We start from the raw sequence: 19222 nt of genomic DNA on the forward strand, positions 1-19222 counted from the left end.
TACAATATGTAAAAGATGACCAGAATCTAATTGTGATGGGAGATTGGAATGCAGTGGTAGAGAAGGTAATACAGTAGGACAATTCGGATTGGGACAAAGAAATGAAAGAGGAAGTCGGCTGGTTGAATTCTGCACGGATCATAATTTAGTCCTTGCCAATACTTGGTTCAAACACCACAAACGACGGCTTTATACGTGGACGAGACTTGAAGACACTGGAAGGTATCAAATAGACTTCATTGTGATAAGGCAGAGATTCAGAAACCAGGTGTTGAATTGCAAAACTTTCCCAGGAGCAGACGTGGAGTCTGACCACAACTTGTTGGTCATGAAATGCCATATGAAGCTGCAGAAAGTGAAGAAAAGAATGTTGCAAAAAGATAGGATCTAGACAAGTTGAAAGAAAATAGTGTGAGGGATTGTTTCAAGGAACACGTTGCACAGAGACTAAATGAAAAGGCTGAAGGAAACACAATAGAGAAAGAGTGGATAGTCATGAAAAATGAAGTCGGCAGGGCTGCTGAAGAAATGTTAGGAAGGAAGAAAAGATCAACTAAGAATCAATGGATAACTCAGCAGATACTAGACCTGATTGGGGCCGATGACCTTGGATGTTAGGCCCCTTTAAACAACAAGCATCATCATCATGAATGACGAAAATACAAGAATGCTAGAAATGAAGAGGGCAGAAAAGAATACAGGCGATTAAAGAATGAAGTGGATAGAAAGTGCAAGGTAGCTAAGGAAGAATGGCTGAAGAAGAAGTGCAAGGATGTCGAAGGTTGTATGGTCCAAGGAAAGGTAGATGCTGCATACAGGAAAATCAAGGAAACCTCTGGAGAAAGGAAATCTAGGTGTATGAATATTAAGAGCTCAAATGAAAAGCCACTTCTAGGGAAAGAAGACAAAGCAGAAAGATGACAGGAACATATCCAACAGTTGTATCAAGGTGAAGATGTAGATAATTTGGTTCTGGAACAAGAAGAGTCTGTTGATGCTGATGAAATGGGAGAGTTTGACAGAGCTGTGAGCGACCAAAATAGGAACAAGGCACCTGGAATTGATGACATTCCCTCTGAATTACTGACTGCCTTAGGTGAAACCAGCATGGTAAAGTTATTCCATTTAGTGTGTAAGATGTATGAGACAGGATAAGTCCCATCCGATTTTCGGCAAAATGTTGTTATACCTATTCCCAAGAAAGCCGGTGCTGACAGGTGTGAAAACTATCGCACCATTAGTTTAAAATCTCATGCTTGCAAAATTTTAACACGTATTGTTTTCAGAAGAATGGAAAAACAAGTTAAAGCTGAGTTGGGAGAAGATCAATTTGGCTTCAGAAGAAATGTAGGAACACGTGAAGCTATCCTGATTTTACGTCTGATCTTAGAGGGCCGAATAAAGAAGGACAAGCGCACGTACATGACATTCGTAGATCTAATAAAGGCATTCGATTATGTTGATTGGACCAACCTATTTAAGATTCTGAAGTTGATTGGGATCAGATACCGAGAACGAAGAAGTATCTACAATCTGTATAAAAATCAGTCTGTATTGATAAGAATAGAGGGCTTTGAAGAAGAAGCAGCAGTCCAGAAAGGAGTGAGGCAAGGCTGTAGTTTGCCCCCCCTCCTTTTCAATGTTTACACAGAACAGGCAGTAAAGGAAATCAAAGAGGAATTTGGAAAGGGAATCACAATCCAATGAGAGGTAATGAAAACCTTGAGATTTGCCGATGATATTGTTATTTTATCTGAGACTGCAGAAGATCTCGTGAAGCTGCTGAATGGTATGGACGAAGTCTTGGGTAAGGAGTACAAGATGAAAATAAATAAGCCCAAACAAAAGTAATGGAGTGCAGTCGAAAAAAGGCAGGTGATGCAGGAAATGTTAAATTAGGAAATGAAGTCTTAAAGGAAGTAGATGAATATTGTTACTTGGGTAGTGAAATAACTAACGGTGGCAGAAGTAAGGAGGATATAAAATGCAGACTAGCACAAGCAAAGAAGAGCTTTCTTAAGAAAAGAAATTTGCTCACTTCAAACATTGATATCGGAATTAGAAAGATGTTTTTGAAGACTTTCGTGTGGAGTGTGGCATTGTATAGAAGTGAAACATGGACGATAACTAGCTCAGAAAGAAAGAGAATAGAAGCTTTTGAAATGTGGTGTCACAGAAGAATGCTGCAGGTAAGATGGATAGATCGAATCATGAATGAAGAGATACTGAATCGGATTGGCGAGAGGAGATCGATTTGGCTAAATTTGACGAGAAGAAGAGATAGAATGATAGGACACATCTTAAGACACCCAGAACTTGTTCAGTTGGTTTTTGAAGGTAGTGTAGGTGGTAAGAACGGTAGGGGTAGACCAAGGTATGAATATGACAAGCAGATTTAGAGCAGCTGTAGGATGCAGTAGTTACGTAGAAATGAAAAGGTTAGCACAGGATAGGGTGGCATGGAGGGCTGCATCAAACCAGTCTATGGACTGATGACTCGGACACACCACTTGCAGATAAAATCTGAAAAAGGTAAACAACAAAATAATTTTTCTTCTATTAATCTTGAATTATGTGCTATACATGCTCAAAAATTTCGATAACTCGAAATCAAATTTAGCTCCCGAGGAGCACCGTACGCCATTATTATTATTATTATTATTATTATTATTATTATTATTATTGTTACGGGGTTACCCGTGGAGCAGAACGAGGTTAAAGAAGTTGCGGGTGTTGAATGGATCTAATTACCACATCGAAACTGAATTAAAACTTTAAAACATTAGAATTTCAAAAATCAACGAGTAACAACTTAACAAATGTTCACTCAGTGATCATAACAACATGTCAGGTACAACAGCAATCTTGAAACAAGACTAGGGAAATCCAAGATTAGTGAATTTTACAGATTCTGGGCTTCAAGCCCCTAGTTTTACAATTTTAGAGATACCGGATCCAGTTTACAACTTTAATTCAAAACAAGGAATCATTTAGTCAAGGGCAGAAATCCCCTAATTCAAGAGCACTTGCTCCAAAAAAAAAAAACAACAACAATATCTAGCCTTCCAGAGGCACTCGTTACTCTTACAAAACTTTGAAAAAGAGCTAACAGGCTCTCAGTTTCCTCCAGCCCACTCAAGGCAACATTACATGAAAATCTTACAATCTCTGGCCTCTCAAGTCACAATATACCATTTGAAATCGTTTTATTCAGGGGTATCTAGTAGCCAACCCGCAGGGCCTTTGCGAAAAAGAACATGTTAAATAAACGGCCCGAACACAAACAGAATGGAGGCGAAAACAGCGCTCAAGATAATGAAAAATTAAAACCTACAGGGCTCTCGGCGAGGGGGCTATTCCCAAACTACTGAGGTGGCTAGAATGGAAATAACTTTAATACATTACTGGAGAACACAGTTACAAAACGTAGTCACCTCAAACCAAGATGGAGGGGAGCTCGAGAGGGTAACTCACCCTCTATCCCCGATTTACGGTTAAAGACTTTATGAAATTTTTACATTAGCCGAAAGAAAATTTACATTTTAGAAAAGTATGTTACATGGTTAAAGATTCGGACCTCACACAAACTGATTCACACACTGACTTCACGGCGGTACACATACAGTAGACCACTCAGTACTCCAAGTCAGTACACGCACAGTACTCCATTCAGTACTGCAATGCAGTACTCTACTCAACACTCCGACACGACGATGTTCTGACACAGATTCTGGTGGGACACCCATCATACAGTACACTCGACGCTCCAACACAAGAACACTGACGGCAGCCAACACTACTGCCGTCCAGCTCCAACTACTCACTGTTCACGGCTAGCCTCATTTTTATATCCTGATGATGGGGTACTAGAATCTTCGGGGCTCGGCTAGAGCGGAACATTCTCGTTTCGTGTTCCAGAATGTGTACGGGGAAACCAGACAAAGAGAACATGATTATGCCCTCAGCATGGGAGCTCCCAGAAGACTCACCAGTTTCCTCCAGGAAATACCGAACTGGGCTTGCGTGTAACAATTTGATAAACTTCGGGTTGAGATACAACATCCTTATTACCAACCGTCTGGCTCTATGGATAAATGGTTAGCGGGCTGACCTTTGGTCCAGCGGGTCCCAGGTTCGATTCCCGGCAGGGTCGGAGATTTTAACCTTCACCTGTTAGGAGAACATCTTCGAAGAACAGTATGGATTCAGGAAGGGGAGATCAACAACTGATTTAATCTGTACCGTCCGTCAGTTAATGGAAAAACACTACGAACACAACCGAGACTGGATATCAAGAAAGCATTTGATGCTGTGAACAGAGAGAAGGTGCGGGAAATACTGAAGAAATTTGGAATACAGGATGACATGATACACAGGGTCAAGAATTAGTATGAAGATACCCGAGGTTAAGTCAAAACACCTGTACGAATTACTGAAACCTTTGATATAAAATCTGGGTTAAGACAGGGTGGTGTTTCGTCTCCTCTTCTTTCCATCACTGTGATGAACGAGATTCAGAGAAAAGTTCACCAAACCATTGGGGGTAAAAAAAAGAACGTTATCTTGTTTGCTGACGATATATGCTTTTGGGGAGACTCTAAACAAGACCTTCAAGATCAAATAAGCTCCTTAACAGAAGCTGCTAAAGAATATGGACTCATCTTCAACAAAGAGAAAAGTAAGCTTATGGTCATGATATGATACGGACAACCAGTGGGACACATTGAAATGGAGGGAAAACAGCTACAGATGAACTATCAATTCAAATATCTTGGAAGCGTTATCTTTGATACTGGTTCTATAGACAAGGAAATTTCCCACGGAATTCAGCCAGTTAGCATTTTTTTATAAAATAGTTAAAGGCATAATATGGAACAAGACAATACCAACAAAATTTAAGTAAGCCATATATGAAACCTCTTACGTATCAATCCTGACCTATTGTTGCGAAACATGGACCAAGAGAAATAAAGATGTTATTAGAATCCAGGCAGCAGAAATGAGAATTTTCCGTAGCATGATCGTTAAAACACGGACGGACAGAGTCCCTAATGAAGAAATCCGCAAGTACGCTCAAGTTGTAAGATTGCAGGGCAGAATAACAGCGCAGCGACTGATATGGTATGGACATATGCGACGCATGGGAGATAACAGATAAGTGCATGATTTAAAACTTGAAGACAAAAGACCAAGAGGGCGACCAATACTCACAAGGACATGGTGAAGATTTACATTGAACAGCAGAGGACATACTTCGGAAAGCATCGAAGAAGGAGAGAATTTCAGAGACCGGAACTGGTGGAGAAGCCTCGTTCGCCGACCCATCGTTTAAGATGGAACGACGTGGGATATGTATGTATGTATGTATGTATGTATGTATGTATGTATGTATGTATGTTAATTCGAATAGCTCGGGGGCTGAGTGTGTCGTCATCACTAGAATTCATCACATGTAGGATCCATCCTCACAGACGCGCAGGTCACCTATACGGCATTAACTCGAAAGACCTGCACCAGGCCTCTTCGGAGGTCACACGCCATTTTTATTATTATTATTATTATTATTACCAACCGAACTGGTCAACAATGCAGCCACCTAAGTGGACAAGGTAGAAACCGCAGGTTGCTCACTATCACACTACACTGATCAGGCGCTTAATTGCGGCCAGTATCCAGTATTCGGGAGATAGTGGGTTTCAACCCCACTGTCGGCAGCTCTGAAGATGGTTTTCCGTGGTTTTCCATTTTCACACCAAGCAAATGCTGGGGTGTACCTGATTAAGTCCACGGCCCCTTCCTTCCCTCTCCTAGCTCCTTCCTGTCCCATCATCGCCAAGAGAACTGTCTGTGTCGGTGTGACGTAAAGCAACTTGCAAAAAAAAAAAAAAAAAAAAAAAAAGCCACTGATCAGTGACCAATAAAGTGTAAGTGAGTTGTGCCACTATTCCTGCAGGGATGCGATGATAAATTCGGTATTGCGTGCAGTTTAATGAATGATAATGAATTTATTATAGAGACTAATAGAATTATATTAAAGGAACTAGTAACGAAATTGATGTAGTACAATAGGACTCCATAATGATGAATGGAATATTCAGTACAAAGCAATTAGCGGCAAGAATAATTTTTGGAAGTACACATGTCTCTCATATTTCCCATCTTTGAGTTATATTTACCTATTTTAGGAGCACATTTTGCCTGAATATTTGGACTATTTTTAGGTCCTATATATCCTAAACATTATTATTATTATTATTATTATTATTATTATTATTATTATTATTATTATTATTATTATTATTATTATTATTATTATTATTACTTTTTACAATTTTGCTTTACGCCGCACCGACACAGATAGGTCTTACGTCGACGATGGAAGAGGAAGGGCCTAGGAGTGGGAAGGAATCGGCCGTGGCCTAAATTAACGTACAGCCCCAGCATTTGCCTGGTGTGAAAATGGGAAACCACGGAAACCATTTTTCAGTGCTGCCGACAGTGGGGTTAGAACCCACTACCTCCTGGATGCAAGCTCACAGCTTCGCGCCCCTAACCGCACGGCCAACTCGCCCATTATTATTATTATTGTACCGGGCGGTACACCTCTACACCGTTTATTTAAAAGTTGCGCCAGTTGAAACTCCTCTTTGCGCAAATAGTTAAGGAGGAGAACATCGCGAGGGCCGGGCATGATGACGGAAAAATTTTGAACAACCTCAATAAAAAATTTCCAGCAACTGAGAAAATGGTTAGAGTTCGGATCAAAACAGTGTTTAGCCGTCAAAAGGGGCTAAATTGAGACCCATTCAACCACGCTCTGCTACCACTTGTTACCGCGTTTTGATGGTAGGTAGAGGTGTAAGAAGGTGCGGGCATGAATGGGTCTCAAACTACGGAATCAAAGTTAACGTAAAATTTAACAAGGTTATATTTTCTTTTCAATATTAAGTAATAACAAAGAACAGGTACTTAGTAGCCGAAACACAATTTGAAATGTACAATTGCAGGGGTTACAGAGTTTGGGCTTCGAGCCCTGAGTTCACAATTTTTGAGCAACTAGCCCAACTTTCCGATATACAAATTTTAACAAAGGGGCAGAAGACCCCAATCAAACCCTGGAGCACTTGCTCCAAATTACACAGTAAAGCCTCCTCGAGGCACACAACACTCCGTTTCCAAAAGAGCCACTCGCTCTTTCATTTAAGCCTTTCCCAGGCCACACCAAACTCCACCTTCAAGTTGTCCGTCAACGGACATAAACACAGGGGTAAAATACCCAATCTACTGAGGTCTATTAAATGAAAAGCAGGTTAATTAAATGACCTCTAAAACAATTTGGGAGGAGGCGAGCTTGCACTCCTAATACACTTTGATTTTAAGACCTCCTTTGGCTCTTAGGCCACTGATGCAAGGGCTAATCCCATACTACAGAGGTGACTTAGAAAAGAACAATTTGTTTTACATTATCGAAGAATAGGTTGAGAAAAATAAGTTCACCTCAAAACAATATGAGTGGGAGTTCGAGAGGGTTAGCACTCTCTATCCCAGAATGTAGCTTTACAAGAGAATCGAAGAAAAGAGTAGTTACATTTTAGGAAAAGGTTACATGGTAGAACGCTTCGCACCCGCCCCGAGAGTTAAACTGCTGAGCAAGAAAAGAAAGAATTTATTAATCGGCCATTACCTTATTGTTGACCGCTGCAGAAGAAAGAGGCGCTACCCGCCTCCTGCGATGTACTTAATACACTGAAAGATGGAACAGAAGTGGCCCGGAGACCCAAAAATCAGCAGTTTATAACCTCTCGTGGAAGGTTCTAGGCGTTAGGGGAATGAAAACACCCGCCCACAATTATTTTATTGGCTAGGACCCCGCAATCGATTCAAGTTGGGGGAAGATACATCTGATTGGATAGAAATTAATTTAAGAAATTCGGGATTGGCTACATGCAAAACAAGGGGAAAGAGAGGGGTATACAGCCAACTTAAACAATAACAGAAAGAAATTTAGCAAAGAACAAACATTTGAAATAAAAATTTCTTCAACAAAATAGTTCTTTGACTCCGCACTAGGTTGCACTATTGTTGATCTTCAGTAGTGTCCTCTAGAAGAGAAAGTTCACACTTCTTACTTCAAGCTAAACAAAAACACATCAAAAGTGACACAGTTCAAAAACTCAAAATTTTCCACGTGGTGACATCTTCTGAGAAAGTAGAGAATTAATAGAGTAGATAAAGTTCAACCTTCCTCCAGAAGAGGAGTTTCAACTGGCGCAACTTTTAAATAAACGGTGTAGAGGTGTACCGCCCGGTACAATTATTATTATTATTATTATTATTATTATTATTATTATTATTATTATTATTATTATTATTATTATTATTATTATTATTATTATTATTATTATTATTATTACTCTTCTCCGTGAATACAGAAGATACACTAGTGTCCAAAAGTTAAGCATAAGTTACGAGTAAGCAGGGCAGCAGGAAATAGACCGCAAATCGCACGACATATGCACCTACCAAACTTACGTGTTCGCTGTGTATAGGAAAGGAGTGTTCCCTGCTTTGACTGGCGGCGTAACCGCAAGGTAAACACAGCCAGTGCCTGCGCGCCCCATATTCCCTCAGTCGTGTTTGCCCTGTTATAGTGTGCGGAGTGTAGCCTCGTGGTGAACGTGACAACATAATGGCACAACGACGCCATTTGGTCCCCGTTTTGCAGGGTAGAATACTCGGCCGCCTGGAAGCAGGCCAGACACAGACCGAAGTCGCCGTATCCTTGAATGTGCCACAGAGTGTCATTTCCAGGCTTTGGAGATGATTTAGAGACACAGGAGATGTTAGTCGTAGGCCAGTACCAGGTCGACCAAGGGTATCCACCCTACAGCAAGACCGATATGTGGCCTTAACCGCCCGACGATTCGGAGTGCACCTGCAAGACAATTGTCGGCGGAGTTTGAAGCCGCCTCAGGGGTTGCCGTTTCCCGGCAAACTGTGCACCGGAGGCTCAGAACAGCAGGGCTGTTTGCCCGAAGTCCAGCGGTGTGCGTCCCACTCACTCCAGCTCAGAAACGGGCCCGTTTATTGTGGAGCCGTCAACATCGAAACTGGACCATGAAGGAATGGAGGCAGGTGCTCTTCGCATATGAATCCAGATTCAGTTTGCAGAACGATTCCCGTCGCACATTAATCTGGAGAGAACCTGGTAGACGATACAACCACAGGAACATCGTGGAACGGGACCAGTATGGTGGTCGTGGCGTCATGATGTGGAGCGGCATCATGTTGAATGGCCATACGGTGGTCCGCGGAACACTGTTAACGCTCGGAGATACAGGGACGAGGTACTGAGACCACATGTTCGACTCTTCAGAGGTGCGGTTGGTCCAGACTTCGTCTTAATGGACGATAATGCTCGACCACACCGCGCTGCTCTGGTGGATGAATTTCTGGCTGGGGAAGACATTCATCGCATGGACTGGCCAGTGAAGTCTGCGGATCTGAAACCCATAGAACATGCCTGGGATACATTGGAGAGGAGAATTGCATCCCGTCAGCCTTCACCAAGGACCCTCCAAGACCTTTGCATTGCCCTTACGGAGGAATGGGATCGACTGGCACAAGAGCTCTTGGACCATCTGATACAGAGCATGCCTCGTCGCTGCGAAGCGTGTGTGGCCGTTAGGGGTAACCACACACCCTATTAACAGCATATTGTTTTGTGGAAGACATTGCCAAGTTTTGTTAGTTGTTGTCAAAGGTGTACCTTAGCTATCAGAACCTTTCTGACACAGTTTTCTTGCACAAGTTGTGTGACATATGGTGTGTGATTCAGCTTCCGTTTGTTCAGCAATCCGTCTGACATTCCTATCAGGCCGTATGGCCTAGTTTAGTGATTATGCTTAACTTTTGGACACTAGTGTATTATTTTTCTACCTTGTAGGCCGTGGTTGAACTTAATTAGTAGCTCTCAACGTTTCAGCGGAAATTTCACCCGGCATTTTCAGGGACTTTCTAAGTAGTGAGAGTGAGAAGACCCCGGAAAAGCAATTTCTTCTATATTCATCAGGGCGCTGGTCATGAAAGCCTAGGCTGTTCAGTCAATTCAGTCATTTCTCCTCTTCTCTACTTTTCATTACTAGATTTTGAAGTCTGTGGGCAACATATCTGTCTCTGCTGTACGGCGGGTAGCAGATCTCTCAGGGGGCCGCTTGCACTCCTCACAACCTAGAACAAAATAATCAAATTCGTGTGATCTAATACTTGTTTGAGTAGGTGATACTTGAAAACTGTGTGCTATTGGCTGGAGAAAGAGGAGTGTAAATCATCCTCCACGGAGGATGAGACAAGCCTACGATGGAGTCGCGTCATATCAGTAATTAGATTGAAATCTCAAGGAATATCGGCATCAAAGTTTTCCAAATGTTTGGCTACCACTTCCAAATGTCAATGACAAAGGTTAGTTATTAATCTACTAGATTTAAGCCTGTTTACACATGTTTACATAAGATAATTTTAAAATAGTCTAGTTGTCTTGTCTAAATGTGTTTAGCTCTATCTTATCGGCTCAGCTTAATGAATCTTCAAATCGGACAATACAGTACTTCAGAGGAACGACTGTAACGTTTAAGATAACTCTTTAACTCTTTAATGATATCTGACTGATATTTCAAAGTCGTGCAAGTGCTATACACTTCTAAATAATAATAATAATAATAATAATAATAATAATAATAATAATAATAATAATAATAATAATAATAATAATAATAATAATAATAATAATAATAAAACAATCAAGCTTATTCCCACACCTATCAGGTCGCGGGTGCGAACCGTGTCACACATATGTGGGTTTGGCTCTGTTTCACCACCGGATGCCCTTCCTGACGACAACCCTATATGGTGGGATGCAATCACTTTTGCGTGTTTCTGTGGTGGTTGATAGTGCCGTGTGTTGTCGGAATGTGAAAAGTAAAGTGTTGGAACAAACACAAACACCCATCCCCCGAGCCAGAAGAATTAATCGAGCGCGATAAAAATCCCCGGTCCGGCCGGAAATCGACCCTGCGACCCTTTGAACTGGAGGCCTGAACGCTGACCATTCAGCCAAGGAGTCTTATAATAATAATAATAATAATAATAATAATAATAATAATAATAATAATAATAATAATAATAATAATAATAATACCGATCTAGCTGGCAACGCGCTATTGTTCACATAGCTGTTGCATTCGGGAGGTGGTGCGTTCGAACCCCAGCATCAGCAACTTTGAGGACTGTTTTCCGTTGTTTTCCATTTTCACAAACGCTCGCTGCCTTCGCAATACTTCCCAGCCTTGCGTCACCAGGAACTTTCCAAGTGTCAGTATGACGTTAAAGCTACTAGCAAATCCGTGATAGTACGGCAGAACCCAGTATGTCGAAAAGATCGAATTTTCGGATTTAATTCCAATATGGTAGATTTCGCAAAGAAAAGTAAGATGGCAAAGGCCGGTATGATTCTGGTACCCGTAGAAAACGCTGTTCCCAGAATAAAGATTTCGATATGTTCAAATCAAATCAAAATCAAATCAAAATCAAATCAAAATTAAATCAAAATCAAATCAAAAACAAATCAAAATCTCTTTATTTGCAAATGAGGTGTCTACCTCGATGGCAAATGGTACGCTGAAATACATTATTGTCAAGCACTAAATTTTAAATGTGCAGTCGCTTAAGTGCGGCCAGTATCCAGTATTCGGGAGATAGTAGGTTCGAACCCCACTGTCGGCAGCCCTGAAAATGGTTTTCCGTGGTTTCCCATTTTCACACCAGGCCACGGCTGCTTCCTTCCCACTCCTAGCCCTTCCCTGTCCCATCGTCGCCATAAGACCTATCTGTGTCGGTGCGACGTAAAACAACTAGCAAAAAAAAAATTTAAATGAACAAGAGAAGAAGAAAATTTTCCTACAATACAATATTAGACAATTTACACTAACATTTTTTTCTATTAAACACACAGCTCATCCTTAATAAATTTATATTGTTTACAAAGTTCTACTTATAATATCTCCTGTACTACTTACAAACATAGTCAACTCATATACAGTATGTGAAATTATTCAAATAATACTATACAACTGGTATAACATTAAAATTTACATTGCATTTATTTACTTATTTATTGTTCACCCATTTTGGAACCTAAGTAGCATAACGACCTGCTGCGTCTTAATCCGAGCCCCTTTTGCCACCGATTTTCAGAGTTCCTGAAGGGCCTTCACAGCTACTGTAGCGGTCCCAGGGCCCTTGAAGTCCCCCCTGTACTTCACCGCTACAGGCCGTCCCTCTACTTTGGTTGCCCAAAGTCCATAGACCAGGGGATGGAATTAATTTATTCACACACATTTTTTATATACAATGACCTGCACTGGTCCAAAGCCCTCTTTCATTTATTTTCTCTGTTGCTGTCTATTGTCTTCTTGAATATCTGTACAGATTTTGGAGAAGGATCAAACACTACCCCTGGTAAACTGTTCCACTCCTTCACACCCTTTCCAATGAATGAGAACTTACCCCAATCGCTTCTGTTAAAATTCCTTCTAATTTTACACTTGTGGTCAGTCCTGCCGATATAATTATTTCCCCACTGAAGCCTCTCACGGATTTCTCCCCATGCTTCTTCTCCTGTATAGGCTCTATATAATCCTATAAGCCTAGTTTTCTCCCTTCTCTTAAATAGAGTTTCCCACCCAAGTTCCTCTAACATTTCTGATACACTACTTTTCTCCTGAAATCCCCTGTTAAAAATCTTGCGGCTTTCCTCTGCACACCATCTATTTCTTTTATTAGGTATTCTTGGTGAGGATCCCAAACACTGTTTGCATATTCCAATAACGGACGAACCACACTTAAGTAACTTTTCTCTTTAAATTCTTTGTTGCATCCTTTAAGTAGCCTCATTATGACATGTAATGATCTGTATGCTTTCCCAACAATGTCATCCACATGACCCTTCCAGTGCAAATTACTTTCAAATCTCACATCTAAGTATTTGCACTTGCCATCTTTTGGGATAACTACCTCATCCAAAGTATATTCATATTCAGTTTTAAAACTCCTGTTTGTAAATGTTGTAAAAGTTGATTTGCCTCCATTAACCTTCATATTATTCTCTTCAACCCATTGTTGGATACTCTCAAGGTCCCTTTGTAATTCTGAATAATCCTCAATGTTATTTATTTCCCTATAAACAAGTATGTCATCTGCATACAATCTTATTTTTGATGTTATATTGTTCCCTAAATCATTTGCGTATATTAAGAAAAGTAACGGACCGATTATACTACCCTGAGCAATTCTCTTCCAAACTTTATCTTCCTGTGATACATGATTTCCTACTTTGACTTTCTGAACCCTTGCATTTAGAAATGTTCTTATCCAACGAGTAACCCTTACGTCCAATCCTATTCCCTCCAATTTCTTTAATAATATTCCATGTTCCACTCTCTCAAAGGCTTTGGAAAGATCTATGGCTAATGCAATCTAACTGGCCTCCTGAATCCAACTGATCTGATATGTCCTGCTGAAATCCCACCAGTTGTGCCTCACAAGAAAATTTATTTCTAAATCCATACTGACTCCTCATGAACCAATTTTTATCATCACATATCCCTCTGATGTACTTTGCTATTGAACTCTCCAGTATTTTACAAACTGTCTGTAGTTCTCCAGTTTCCTTTTATCACCCTTTCCGATATAAATTGGTATTGTTATAGATTCCTTCCATTCCTTTGGTATTACACTATTATTTATGACATAGTCAAAGATAAATTTTAAATAAGGCACTATGTACTACCCCATTGTCTTTAATACTTCCCCAGTAATTTGATCTCTTCCTGCTGCTTTTCCTTGCTTAAGCAGTTGGATTTCTCTGAAAATATCTTCATTTGTTAATGAGAAGCTTCTTGTTTCCCTATGTGTCTCTCCCCATCTATCTTTTGTGTGGGTTTCCAACTTTGAGAAATTTTCTACTGAATCTCTGAGTTCCCTTCTAAATAGATGTGCTTTCTCAGTATCTGTTAAACAGTATTCACCCCCTTCTCCCACCATTGTAGGAATTTGGATTCCTTTTCCTTTTTGATTCCTAATATATGAATACATCTTTTTCCATTTCCCCTTTTGGTCATTACCCTCTTGAAGTATGCCATTCATATAATTCTCTTTTGCTTCCTTTTTCACTCTCTTCAGTTCCCTCACTAGCTGTTTTCTAGTATCTCTACTCTCCCTACCCTCTTTTATTTTCCTGTTTACTATTCTACATTTTCTTTTTAATTTTCTTATTTCCCTTGTATAATAAACAGGGTGTGAGGTCATTTTACCCTTCTTAACAGGTACAAATCTCTTCTCTCCTTCCCAAATGATTCCTTTAAATTTAGCCCAAAGTGTACCCACATTACTCCCTTCACTTATCCAACAACTGAATTGTGATTTAAGGTAAGTCCCAAATTCATCAACTTTAGTTTTTCTGTACAGTTTCTTGTCTTGTGTGACCCTCTTATTAAGCATTTTTGGTACGAGTCCTACATCCATTATTATTATTATGGTCGCCTATTCCTTCAATTACATCAGTTTTATCAACAATTTCCCATTGTTTAACCAAGAATACATCTAACAAGTTATTGAGACGAGTCGGTTCTTGTACTACTTGTGTAAATCCTCCCTCCCAAATTAACTTATTTGCCAGTTTCTGTTCATGGGCTTCACTTGCAGCTCTATTCCATTCAACTTCAGGCAAGTTTAGATCTCCCCCAATTATTACCATATCATTATTATTGTTTTTATGAGTATAACCTATTATTTTCTCAAATATTTCCATGTCTCTTTCCTCTCTTCCAGGCCTATATGTTCCTATAATTCCCACCTCCTTCATATTATTACAAACTAATTTTATCCCTAATATTTCATCCCTTTCATCGGTAAACCATTCATGTGAACAATAAGTTCAGTATAGATATTAAGGCAACTGAGTGATTTGTCCCCTGAACTGGTTGACTAACTAAGAATAAACTTGTTCCTTCTTTTTCATGCACTCACAAAAGTAATACATGCCACTTCAATTTAGATGTCACTGAATTATTATTTGGATTTCAGCGAGCTCGCCAGCTTTAGAAACTTTCTTCTGAATACTCAAGTTCTTTAAAATATCGGGTTCTGCCTTAGTACCACAGAATAATAATAATAATAATAATAATAATAATAATAATAATAATAATAATAATAATAATAATAATAATAATAATAATAATAATTGTTGTTGTTGTTGTTTATCCTCCACTCAATTACTGGCCTTGCGGTTAGGGTCGCGTTGCTGTGAGATTGCATTCGGGAGATAGTGGGTTCGAATCCCACTGTCGGCAGCCGTGAAGATGGTTTTCCGTTGTTTCCCATTTTCAAGCCAGACAAGTGCTGGGGCTGTTCCTTAATTAAGGCAGGGGTCACTTCCTTCCCACTCCTAGCCCTTTCCTATCCCATCGTCTCCTTAGGACATATCTGTGTCGGTACGACGTAAAGCAACCTGTAAAAAATCCATTCAATTATTATAGAACAAAAATGCTGGGTTGTCCACATATTTTCCCATAGGCGTTCCTTAACGTGATTCTGGGCTGTTACATTTAGACATCCCGTAACGTCACCGACGTAACCCGGGATAGAACACGCTAGCTTGGTAACAGGCGGAGAGCGACTAACCGACTGCGGACTGACAGTAGATTTTGTCGGTCAGTAACCATGCCTACTTCGCTAAATATTGGTCTACATTTTCCTATGGTTACAGGGATTTAGTAGAAATGTTCCTGTTGTGGAATTGGAAGACCGAGCGAGTTGGCCGTGCGGTTAGGGCCGCGCAGCTGTGAGCTTGCATTCGGAAAATAGTGGGTTCCAATCCCCATTGTCGGCAGCCCTGAAGATGGTTTTCCGTGGTTTCCCATTTTCACACCAGGCATATGCTGGAGCTGTACCTTAATTAAGGCCATGCCCGCTTCCTTCCAACTCCTACACCTTTCCTATCCTATCGTCGCCAAAACACCTTGCTGTGTTGGTGCGACGTAAAGCAAATTGTAAAAAAAGAATTGTTGTCATGTAGAGAGCTGAAATGCCGTTTAACTTTCCTTAAACCGATACCTTCCTTCTTCTTTCTAGCAAGATTAGAGATATTTGGAGCTGATTTTACAAAACAGCAATCACCGATAAAGTTTGCCACGTAGCTATAACCTTATATTCGGGAGATGGCGCGTTCGAATCCACCTCAAATGTTTTTCCGTAGTTTCACATTTTCACGTCAGACAAATGCTGGGGTGTACATTAATTATTTTTTTCTATTTGCTTTACGTCGCACCGACACTAATAGGTCTTATGGCGACGATGGGGCAGGAAAGGCCTAGGAATTGGAAGGAAGCGACCGTGGCCTTAATTAAGGTACAGCCCCGGCATTTGCCTGGTGTGAAAATGGGAAACCACGGAAAACCATCTTCAGGGCTGCCGACAGTGGGGCTCGAACCCACTATCTCCCGATTACTGGATAATGGTCGCACTTAAGCGACTGCAGCTATCGAGCTCGGTGCATTAATTAAGGCCACAGCTGTTTTTTGCTCTACTCTATCCTTTTCGTGTTCTATCGTCACAAATCGTGTGAGATAATGCGACGTTAAATCAGTAGCAAAAAGAAAAGCCACCATTAGATTTTAATGGGGCTGTAAATGGACATTAACGATGGGATATGAACCACTGGGACTAGTTTGAAAATCTCACGTCCGTTGCCATAATTATAATTATTGCTGTCGTGTGTATGATTAGGAGGACAAACACTGGATACTGGTATGAACCAAAATATATAATATCTGACAAAGGAAAGCCTTCATGATTATCACGGAGCTATATCCGATAACAAAGATCACATACGACAGATGGTCGGTCAATATGTGCGCGTCAGGTGATATTTGTTTGCTGTCTGTCTGTGCAGTTATGTCTGTTGCTCCCAGCAACAGATCTCTTTTCGCTGTAGAGTTCACGGACCAGAACATCATCTACAATATGTATATAAAACTAGCAGATGTTACGGACGTGGAATTAGGTATTTGGAATCTCCTTTAAAAATAAATAAACATGTGTTTGTTGTTGGTTTCTTTCGACTTGAGAGAAGACTGTTTCTCACTTGTACAGTTCTATGTCACATAGTCATCTTAGCGGCAAAAGGCAATACCACAAACGTTGTTTACAAAGAGTTTCTGGGACATATGAAACTCGATTTTTCGGCGAGTTTTTATACTTTAGGGACTTTCAGATAATGTCTTAGTACCGTGCCTAGGAACGATTACTTTTATCAAATTACGAAATCCACGCGAGCGAAGCCGCGGGTAACTGCTAGTAATTACATAATTTTTCTACGACACGCCTGTATTATCTCTGTGTGTCTTCAAGGATTTCTTTATACCTTACAAAGATGTAACTTTCTGCATCTTTTTCTTCTTCTACCACGTTTCCCACACTTCGGGGGTCGCGGGTGCGAACTATGTCGCGTATGTGTATTTGGCCCTGTTTTACGGCCGGATGAGCTTCTGGACGCCAACCCTACATAGGGGGATGTAATCACTATTGCGTGTTCCTTTGGTGGTTGTTAGTGTGGTATGTTGCCTGAATATGAAGAGGAAAGTCTTGGGACAAACACAAATACCCAGTCTCCGAGTTAGAAGTATTAATCAGACGCCACTAAAATCTCCGACGCGGCCGGGAATCGAAGCCGGTACCCTCTGAACCGAAGGCCTCAACGCTGACTATTCATCCAAGGAGTCGGATGTGAATTTTGTGTATAAATATATTGTAGTTGGCAGTTGACATTGGTGTATACGTAACCAAGAAAGATGTATAGCTCTCAATTAAGTGGAGATGTTTACAAGTCCGAATAAACACATTGTATTATATATAATATTTACCTAAGTTATACGTAACTGATTTAAATGCAATTCACATTTGAATCGATTCTTTGAGAAACCATACATGTTCTTTTTTGACAAAATAGGTTTAATCCATGTATGTTAAAATTATATGTATTCCCATCTTTCAGAGAGAAAGCATGCATGTCCGCCTCATTATATGGGTTTTACTGGGACCTTGAAAACTTTCTCCTGGCCTATTTTTAATAAGCAGGACTTATCTGAGGAACTTTAATAACAGCTATGACAAGCCAGGCATTCTCTTGGCGTTATTGTTAACAGTGTGGATGTCCCTGAGTAACTACAACAAGTAATATTGCTGAGACCAACAATGTTGGAGAATGTTCTGAATTTTTACTTTAATGGAGGGAAATTTAAATATCAAACTCAATTACATATTTAAAGTGTGATATGTAGTGTGCTTAAATGTTTGTAAGCATTAAATAACCTCATATTTTATATTTTTGCTAGCAAGAGATTTTTCATACGCTGTAATCTGTCTTTACATCGGTCTGTTTTCAGACCAACATTGCTTTACGGGAGTGAAAGCTGGGTGGACTCAGGATATCTTATTCATAAGTTAGAAGTAACAGACATGAAAGTAGCGAGAATGATTGCTGGTACAAACAGGTGGGAACAATGGCAGGAGGGTACTCGGAATGAGGAGATAAAGGCTAATTTAGGAATGAACTCGATGGATGAAGCTGTACGCATAAACCGGCTTCGGTGGTGGGGTCATGTGAGGCGAATGGAGGAGGATAGGTTACCTAGGAGAATAACGGAGTCTGTTATGGAGGGTAAGAGAAGTAGAGGGAGACCAAGACGATGATGGTTAGACTCGGTTTCTAACGATTTAGAGATAAGAGGTATAGAACTAAATGAGGCCACGACACTAGTTACAAATCGAGGATTGTGGCGACGTTTAGTATGTTCTCAGAGGCTTGCAGACTGAACGCTGAAAGGCACAACAGTCTATAATGATAATGTATGTATGTATGTATGTATGTATGTATGTATGTATGTAAGTTTCATTTTTGATCCGTATTGACACCAATTACGTATGATTTGGTTTTAAGTAGTCCACATATTCAATACAAACGCATGTGAATACAACTCCGGTTGCAATTATGACCGTCGATCTGATCGTAATTGTCAAGATTACTACACATACTTATTTTGAGTGTTTTAAAGTGATTTTATGTGTGTTTATTTTATCTAGGGTTCATGCTTTTAAACAGATTCAG

The sequence above is a fragment of the Anabrus simplex genome, chromosome 2 (genome assembly GCF_040414725.1).
Source record: "Anabrus simplex isolate iqAnaSimp1 chromosome 2, ASM4041472v1, whole genome shotgun sequence".
NCBI lineage: Eukaryota > Metazoa > Arthropoda > Insecta > Orthoptera > Tettigoniidae > Anabrus > Anabrus simplex.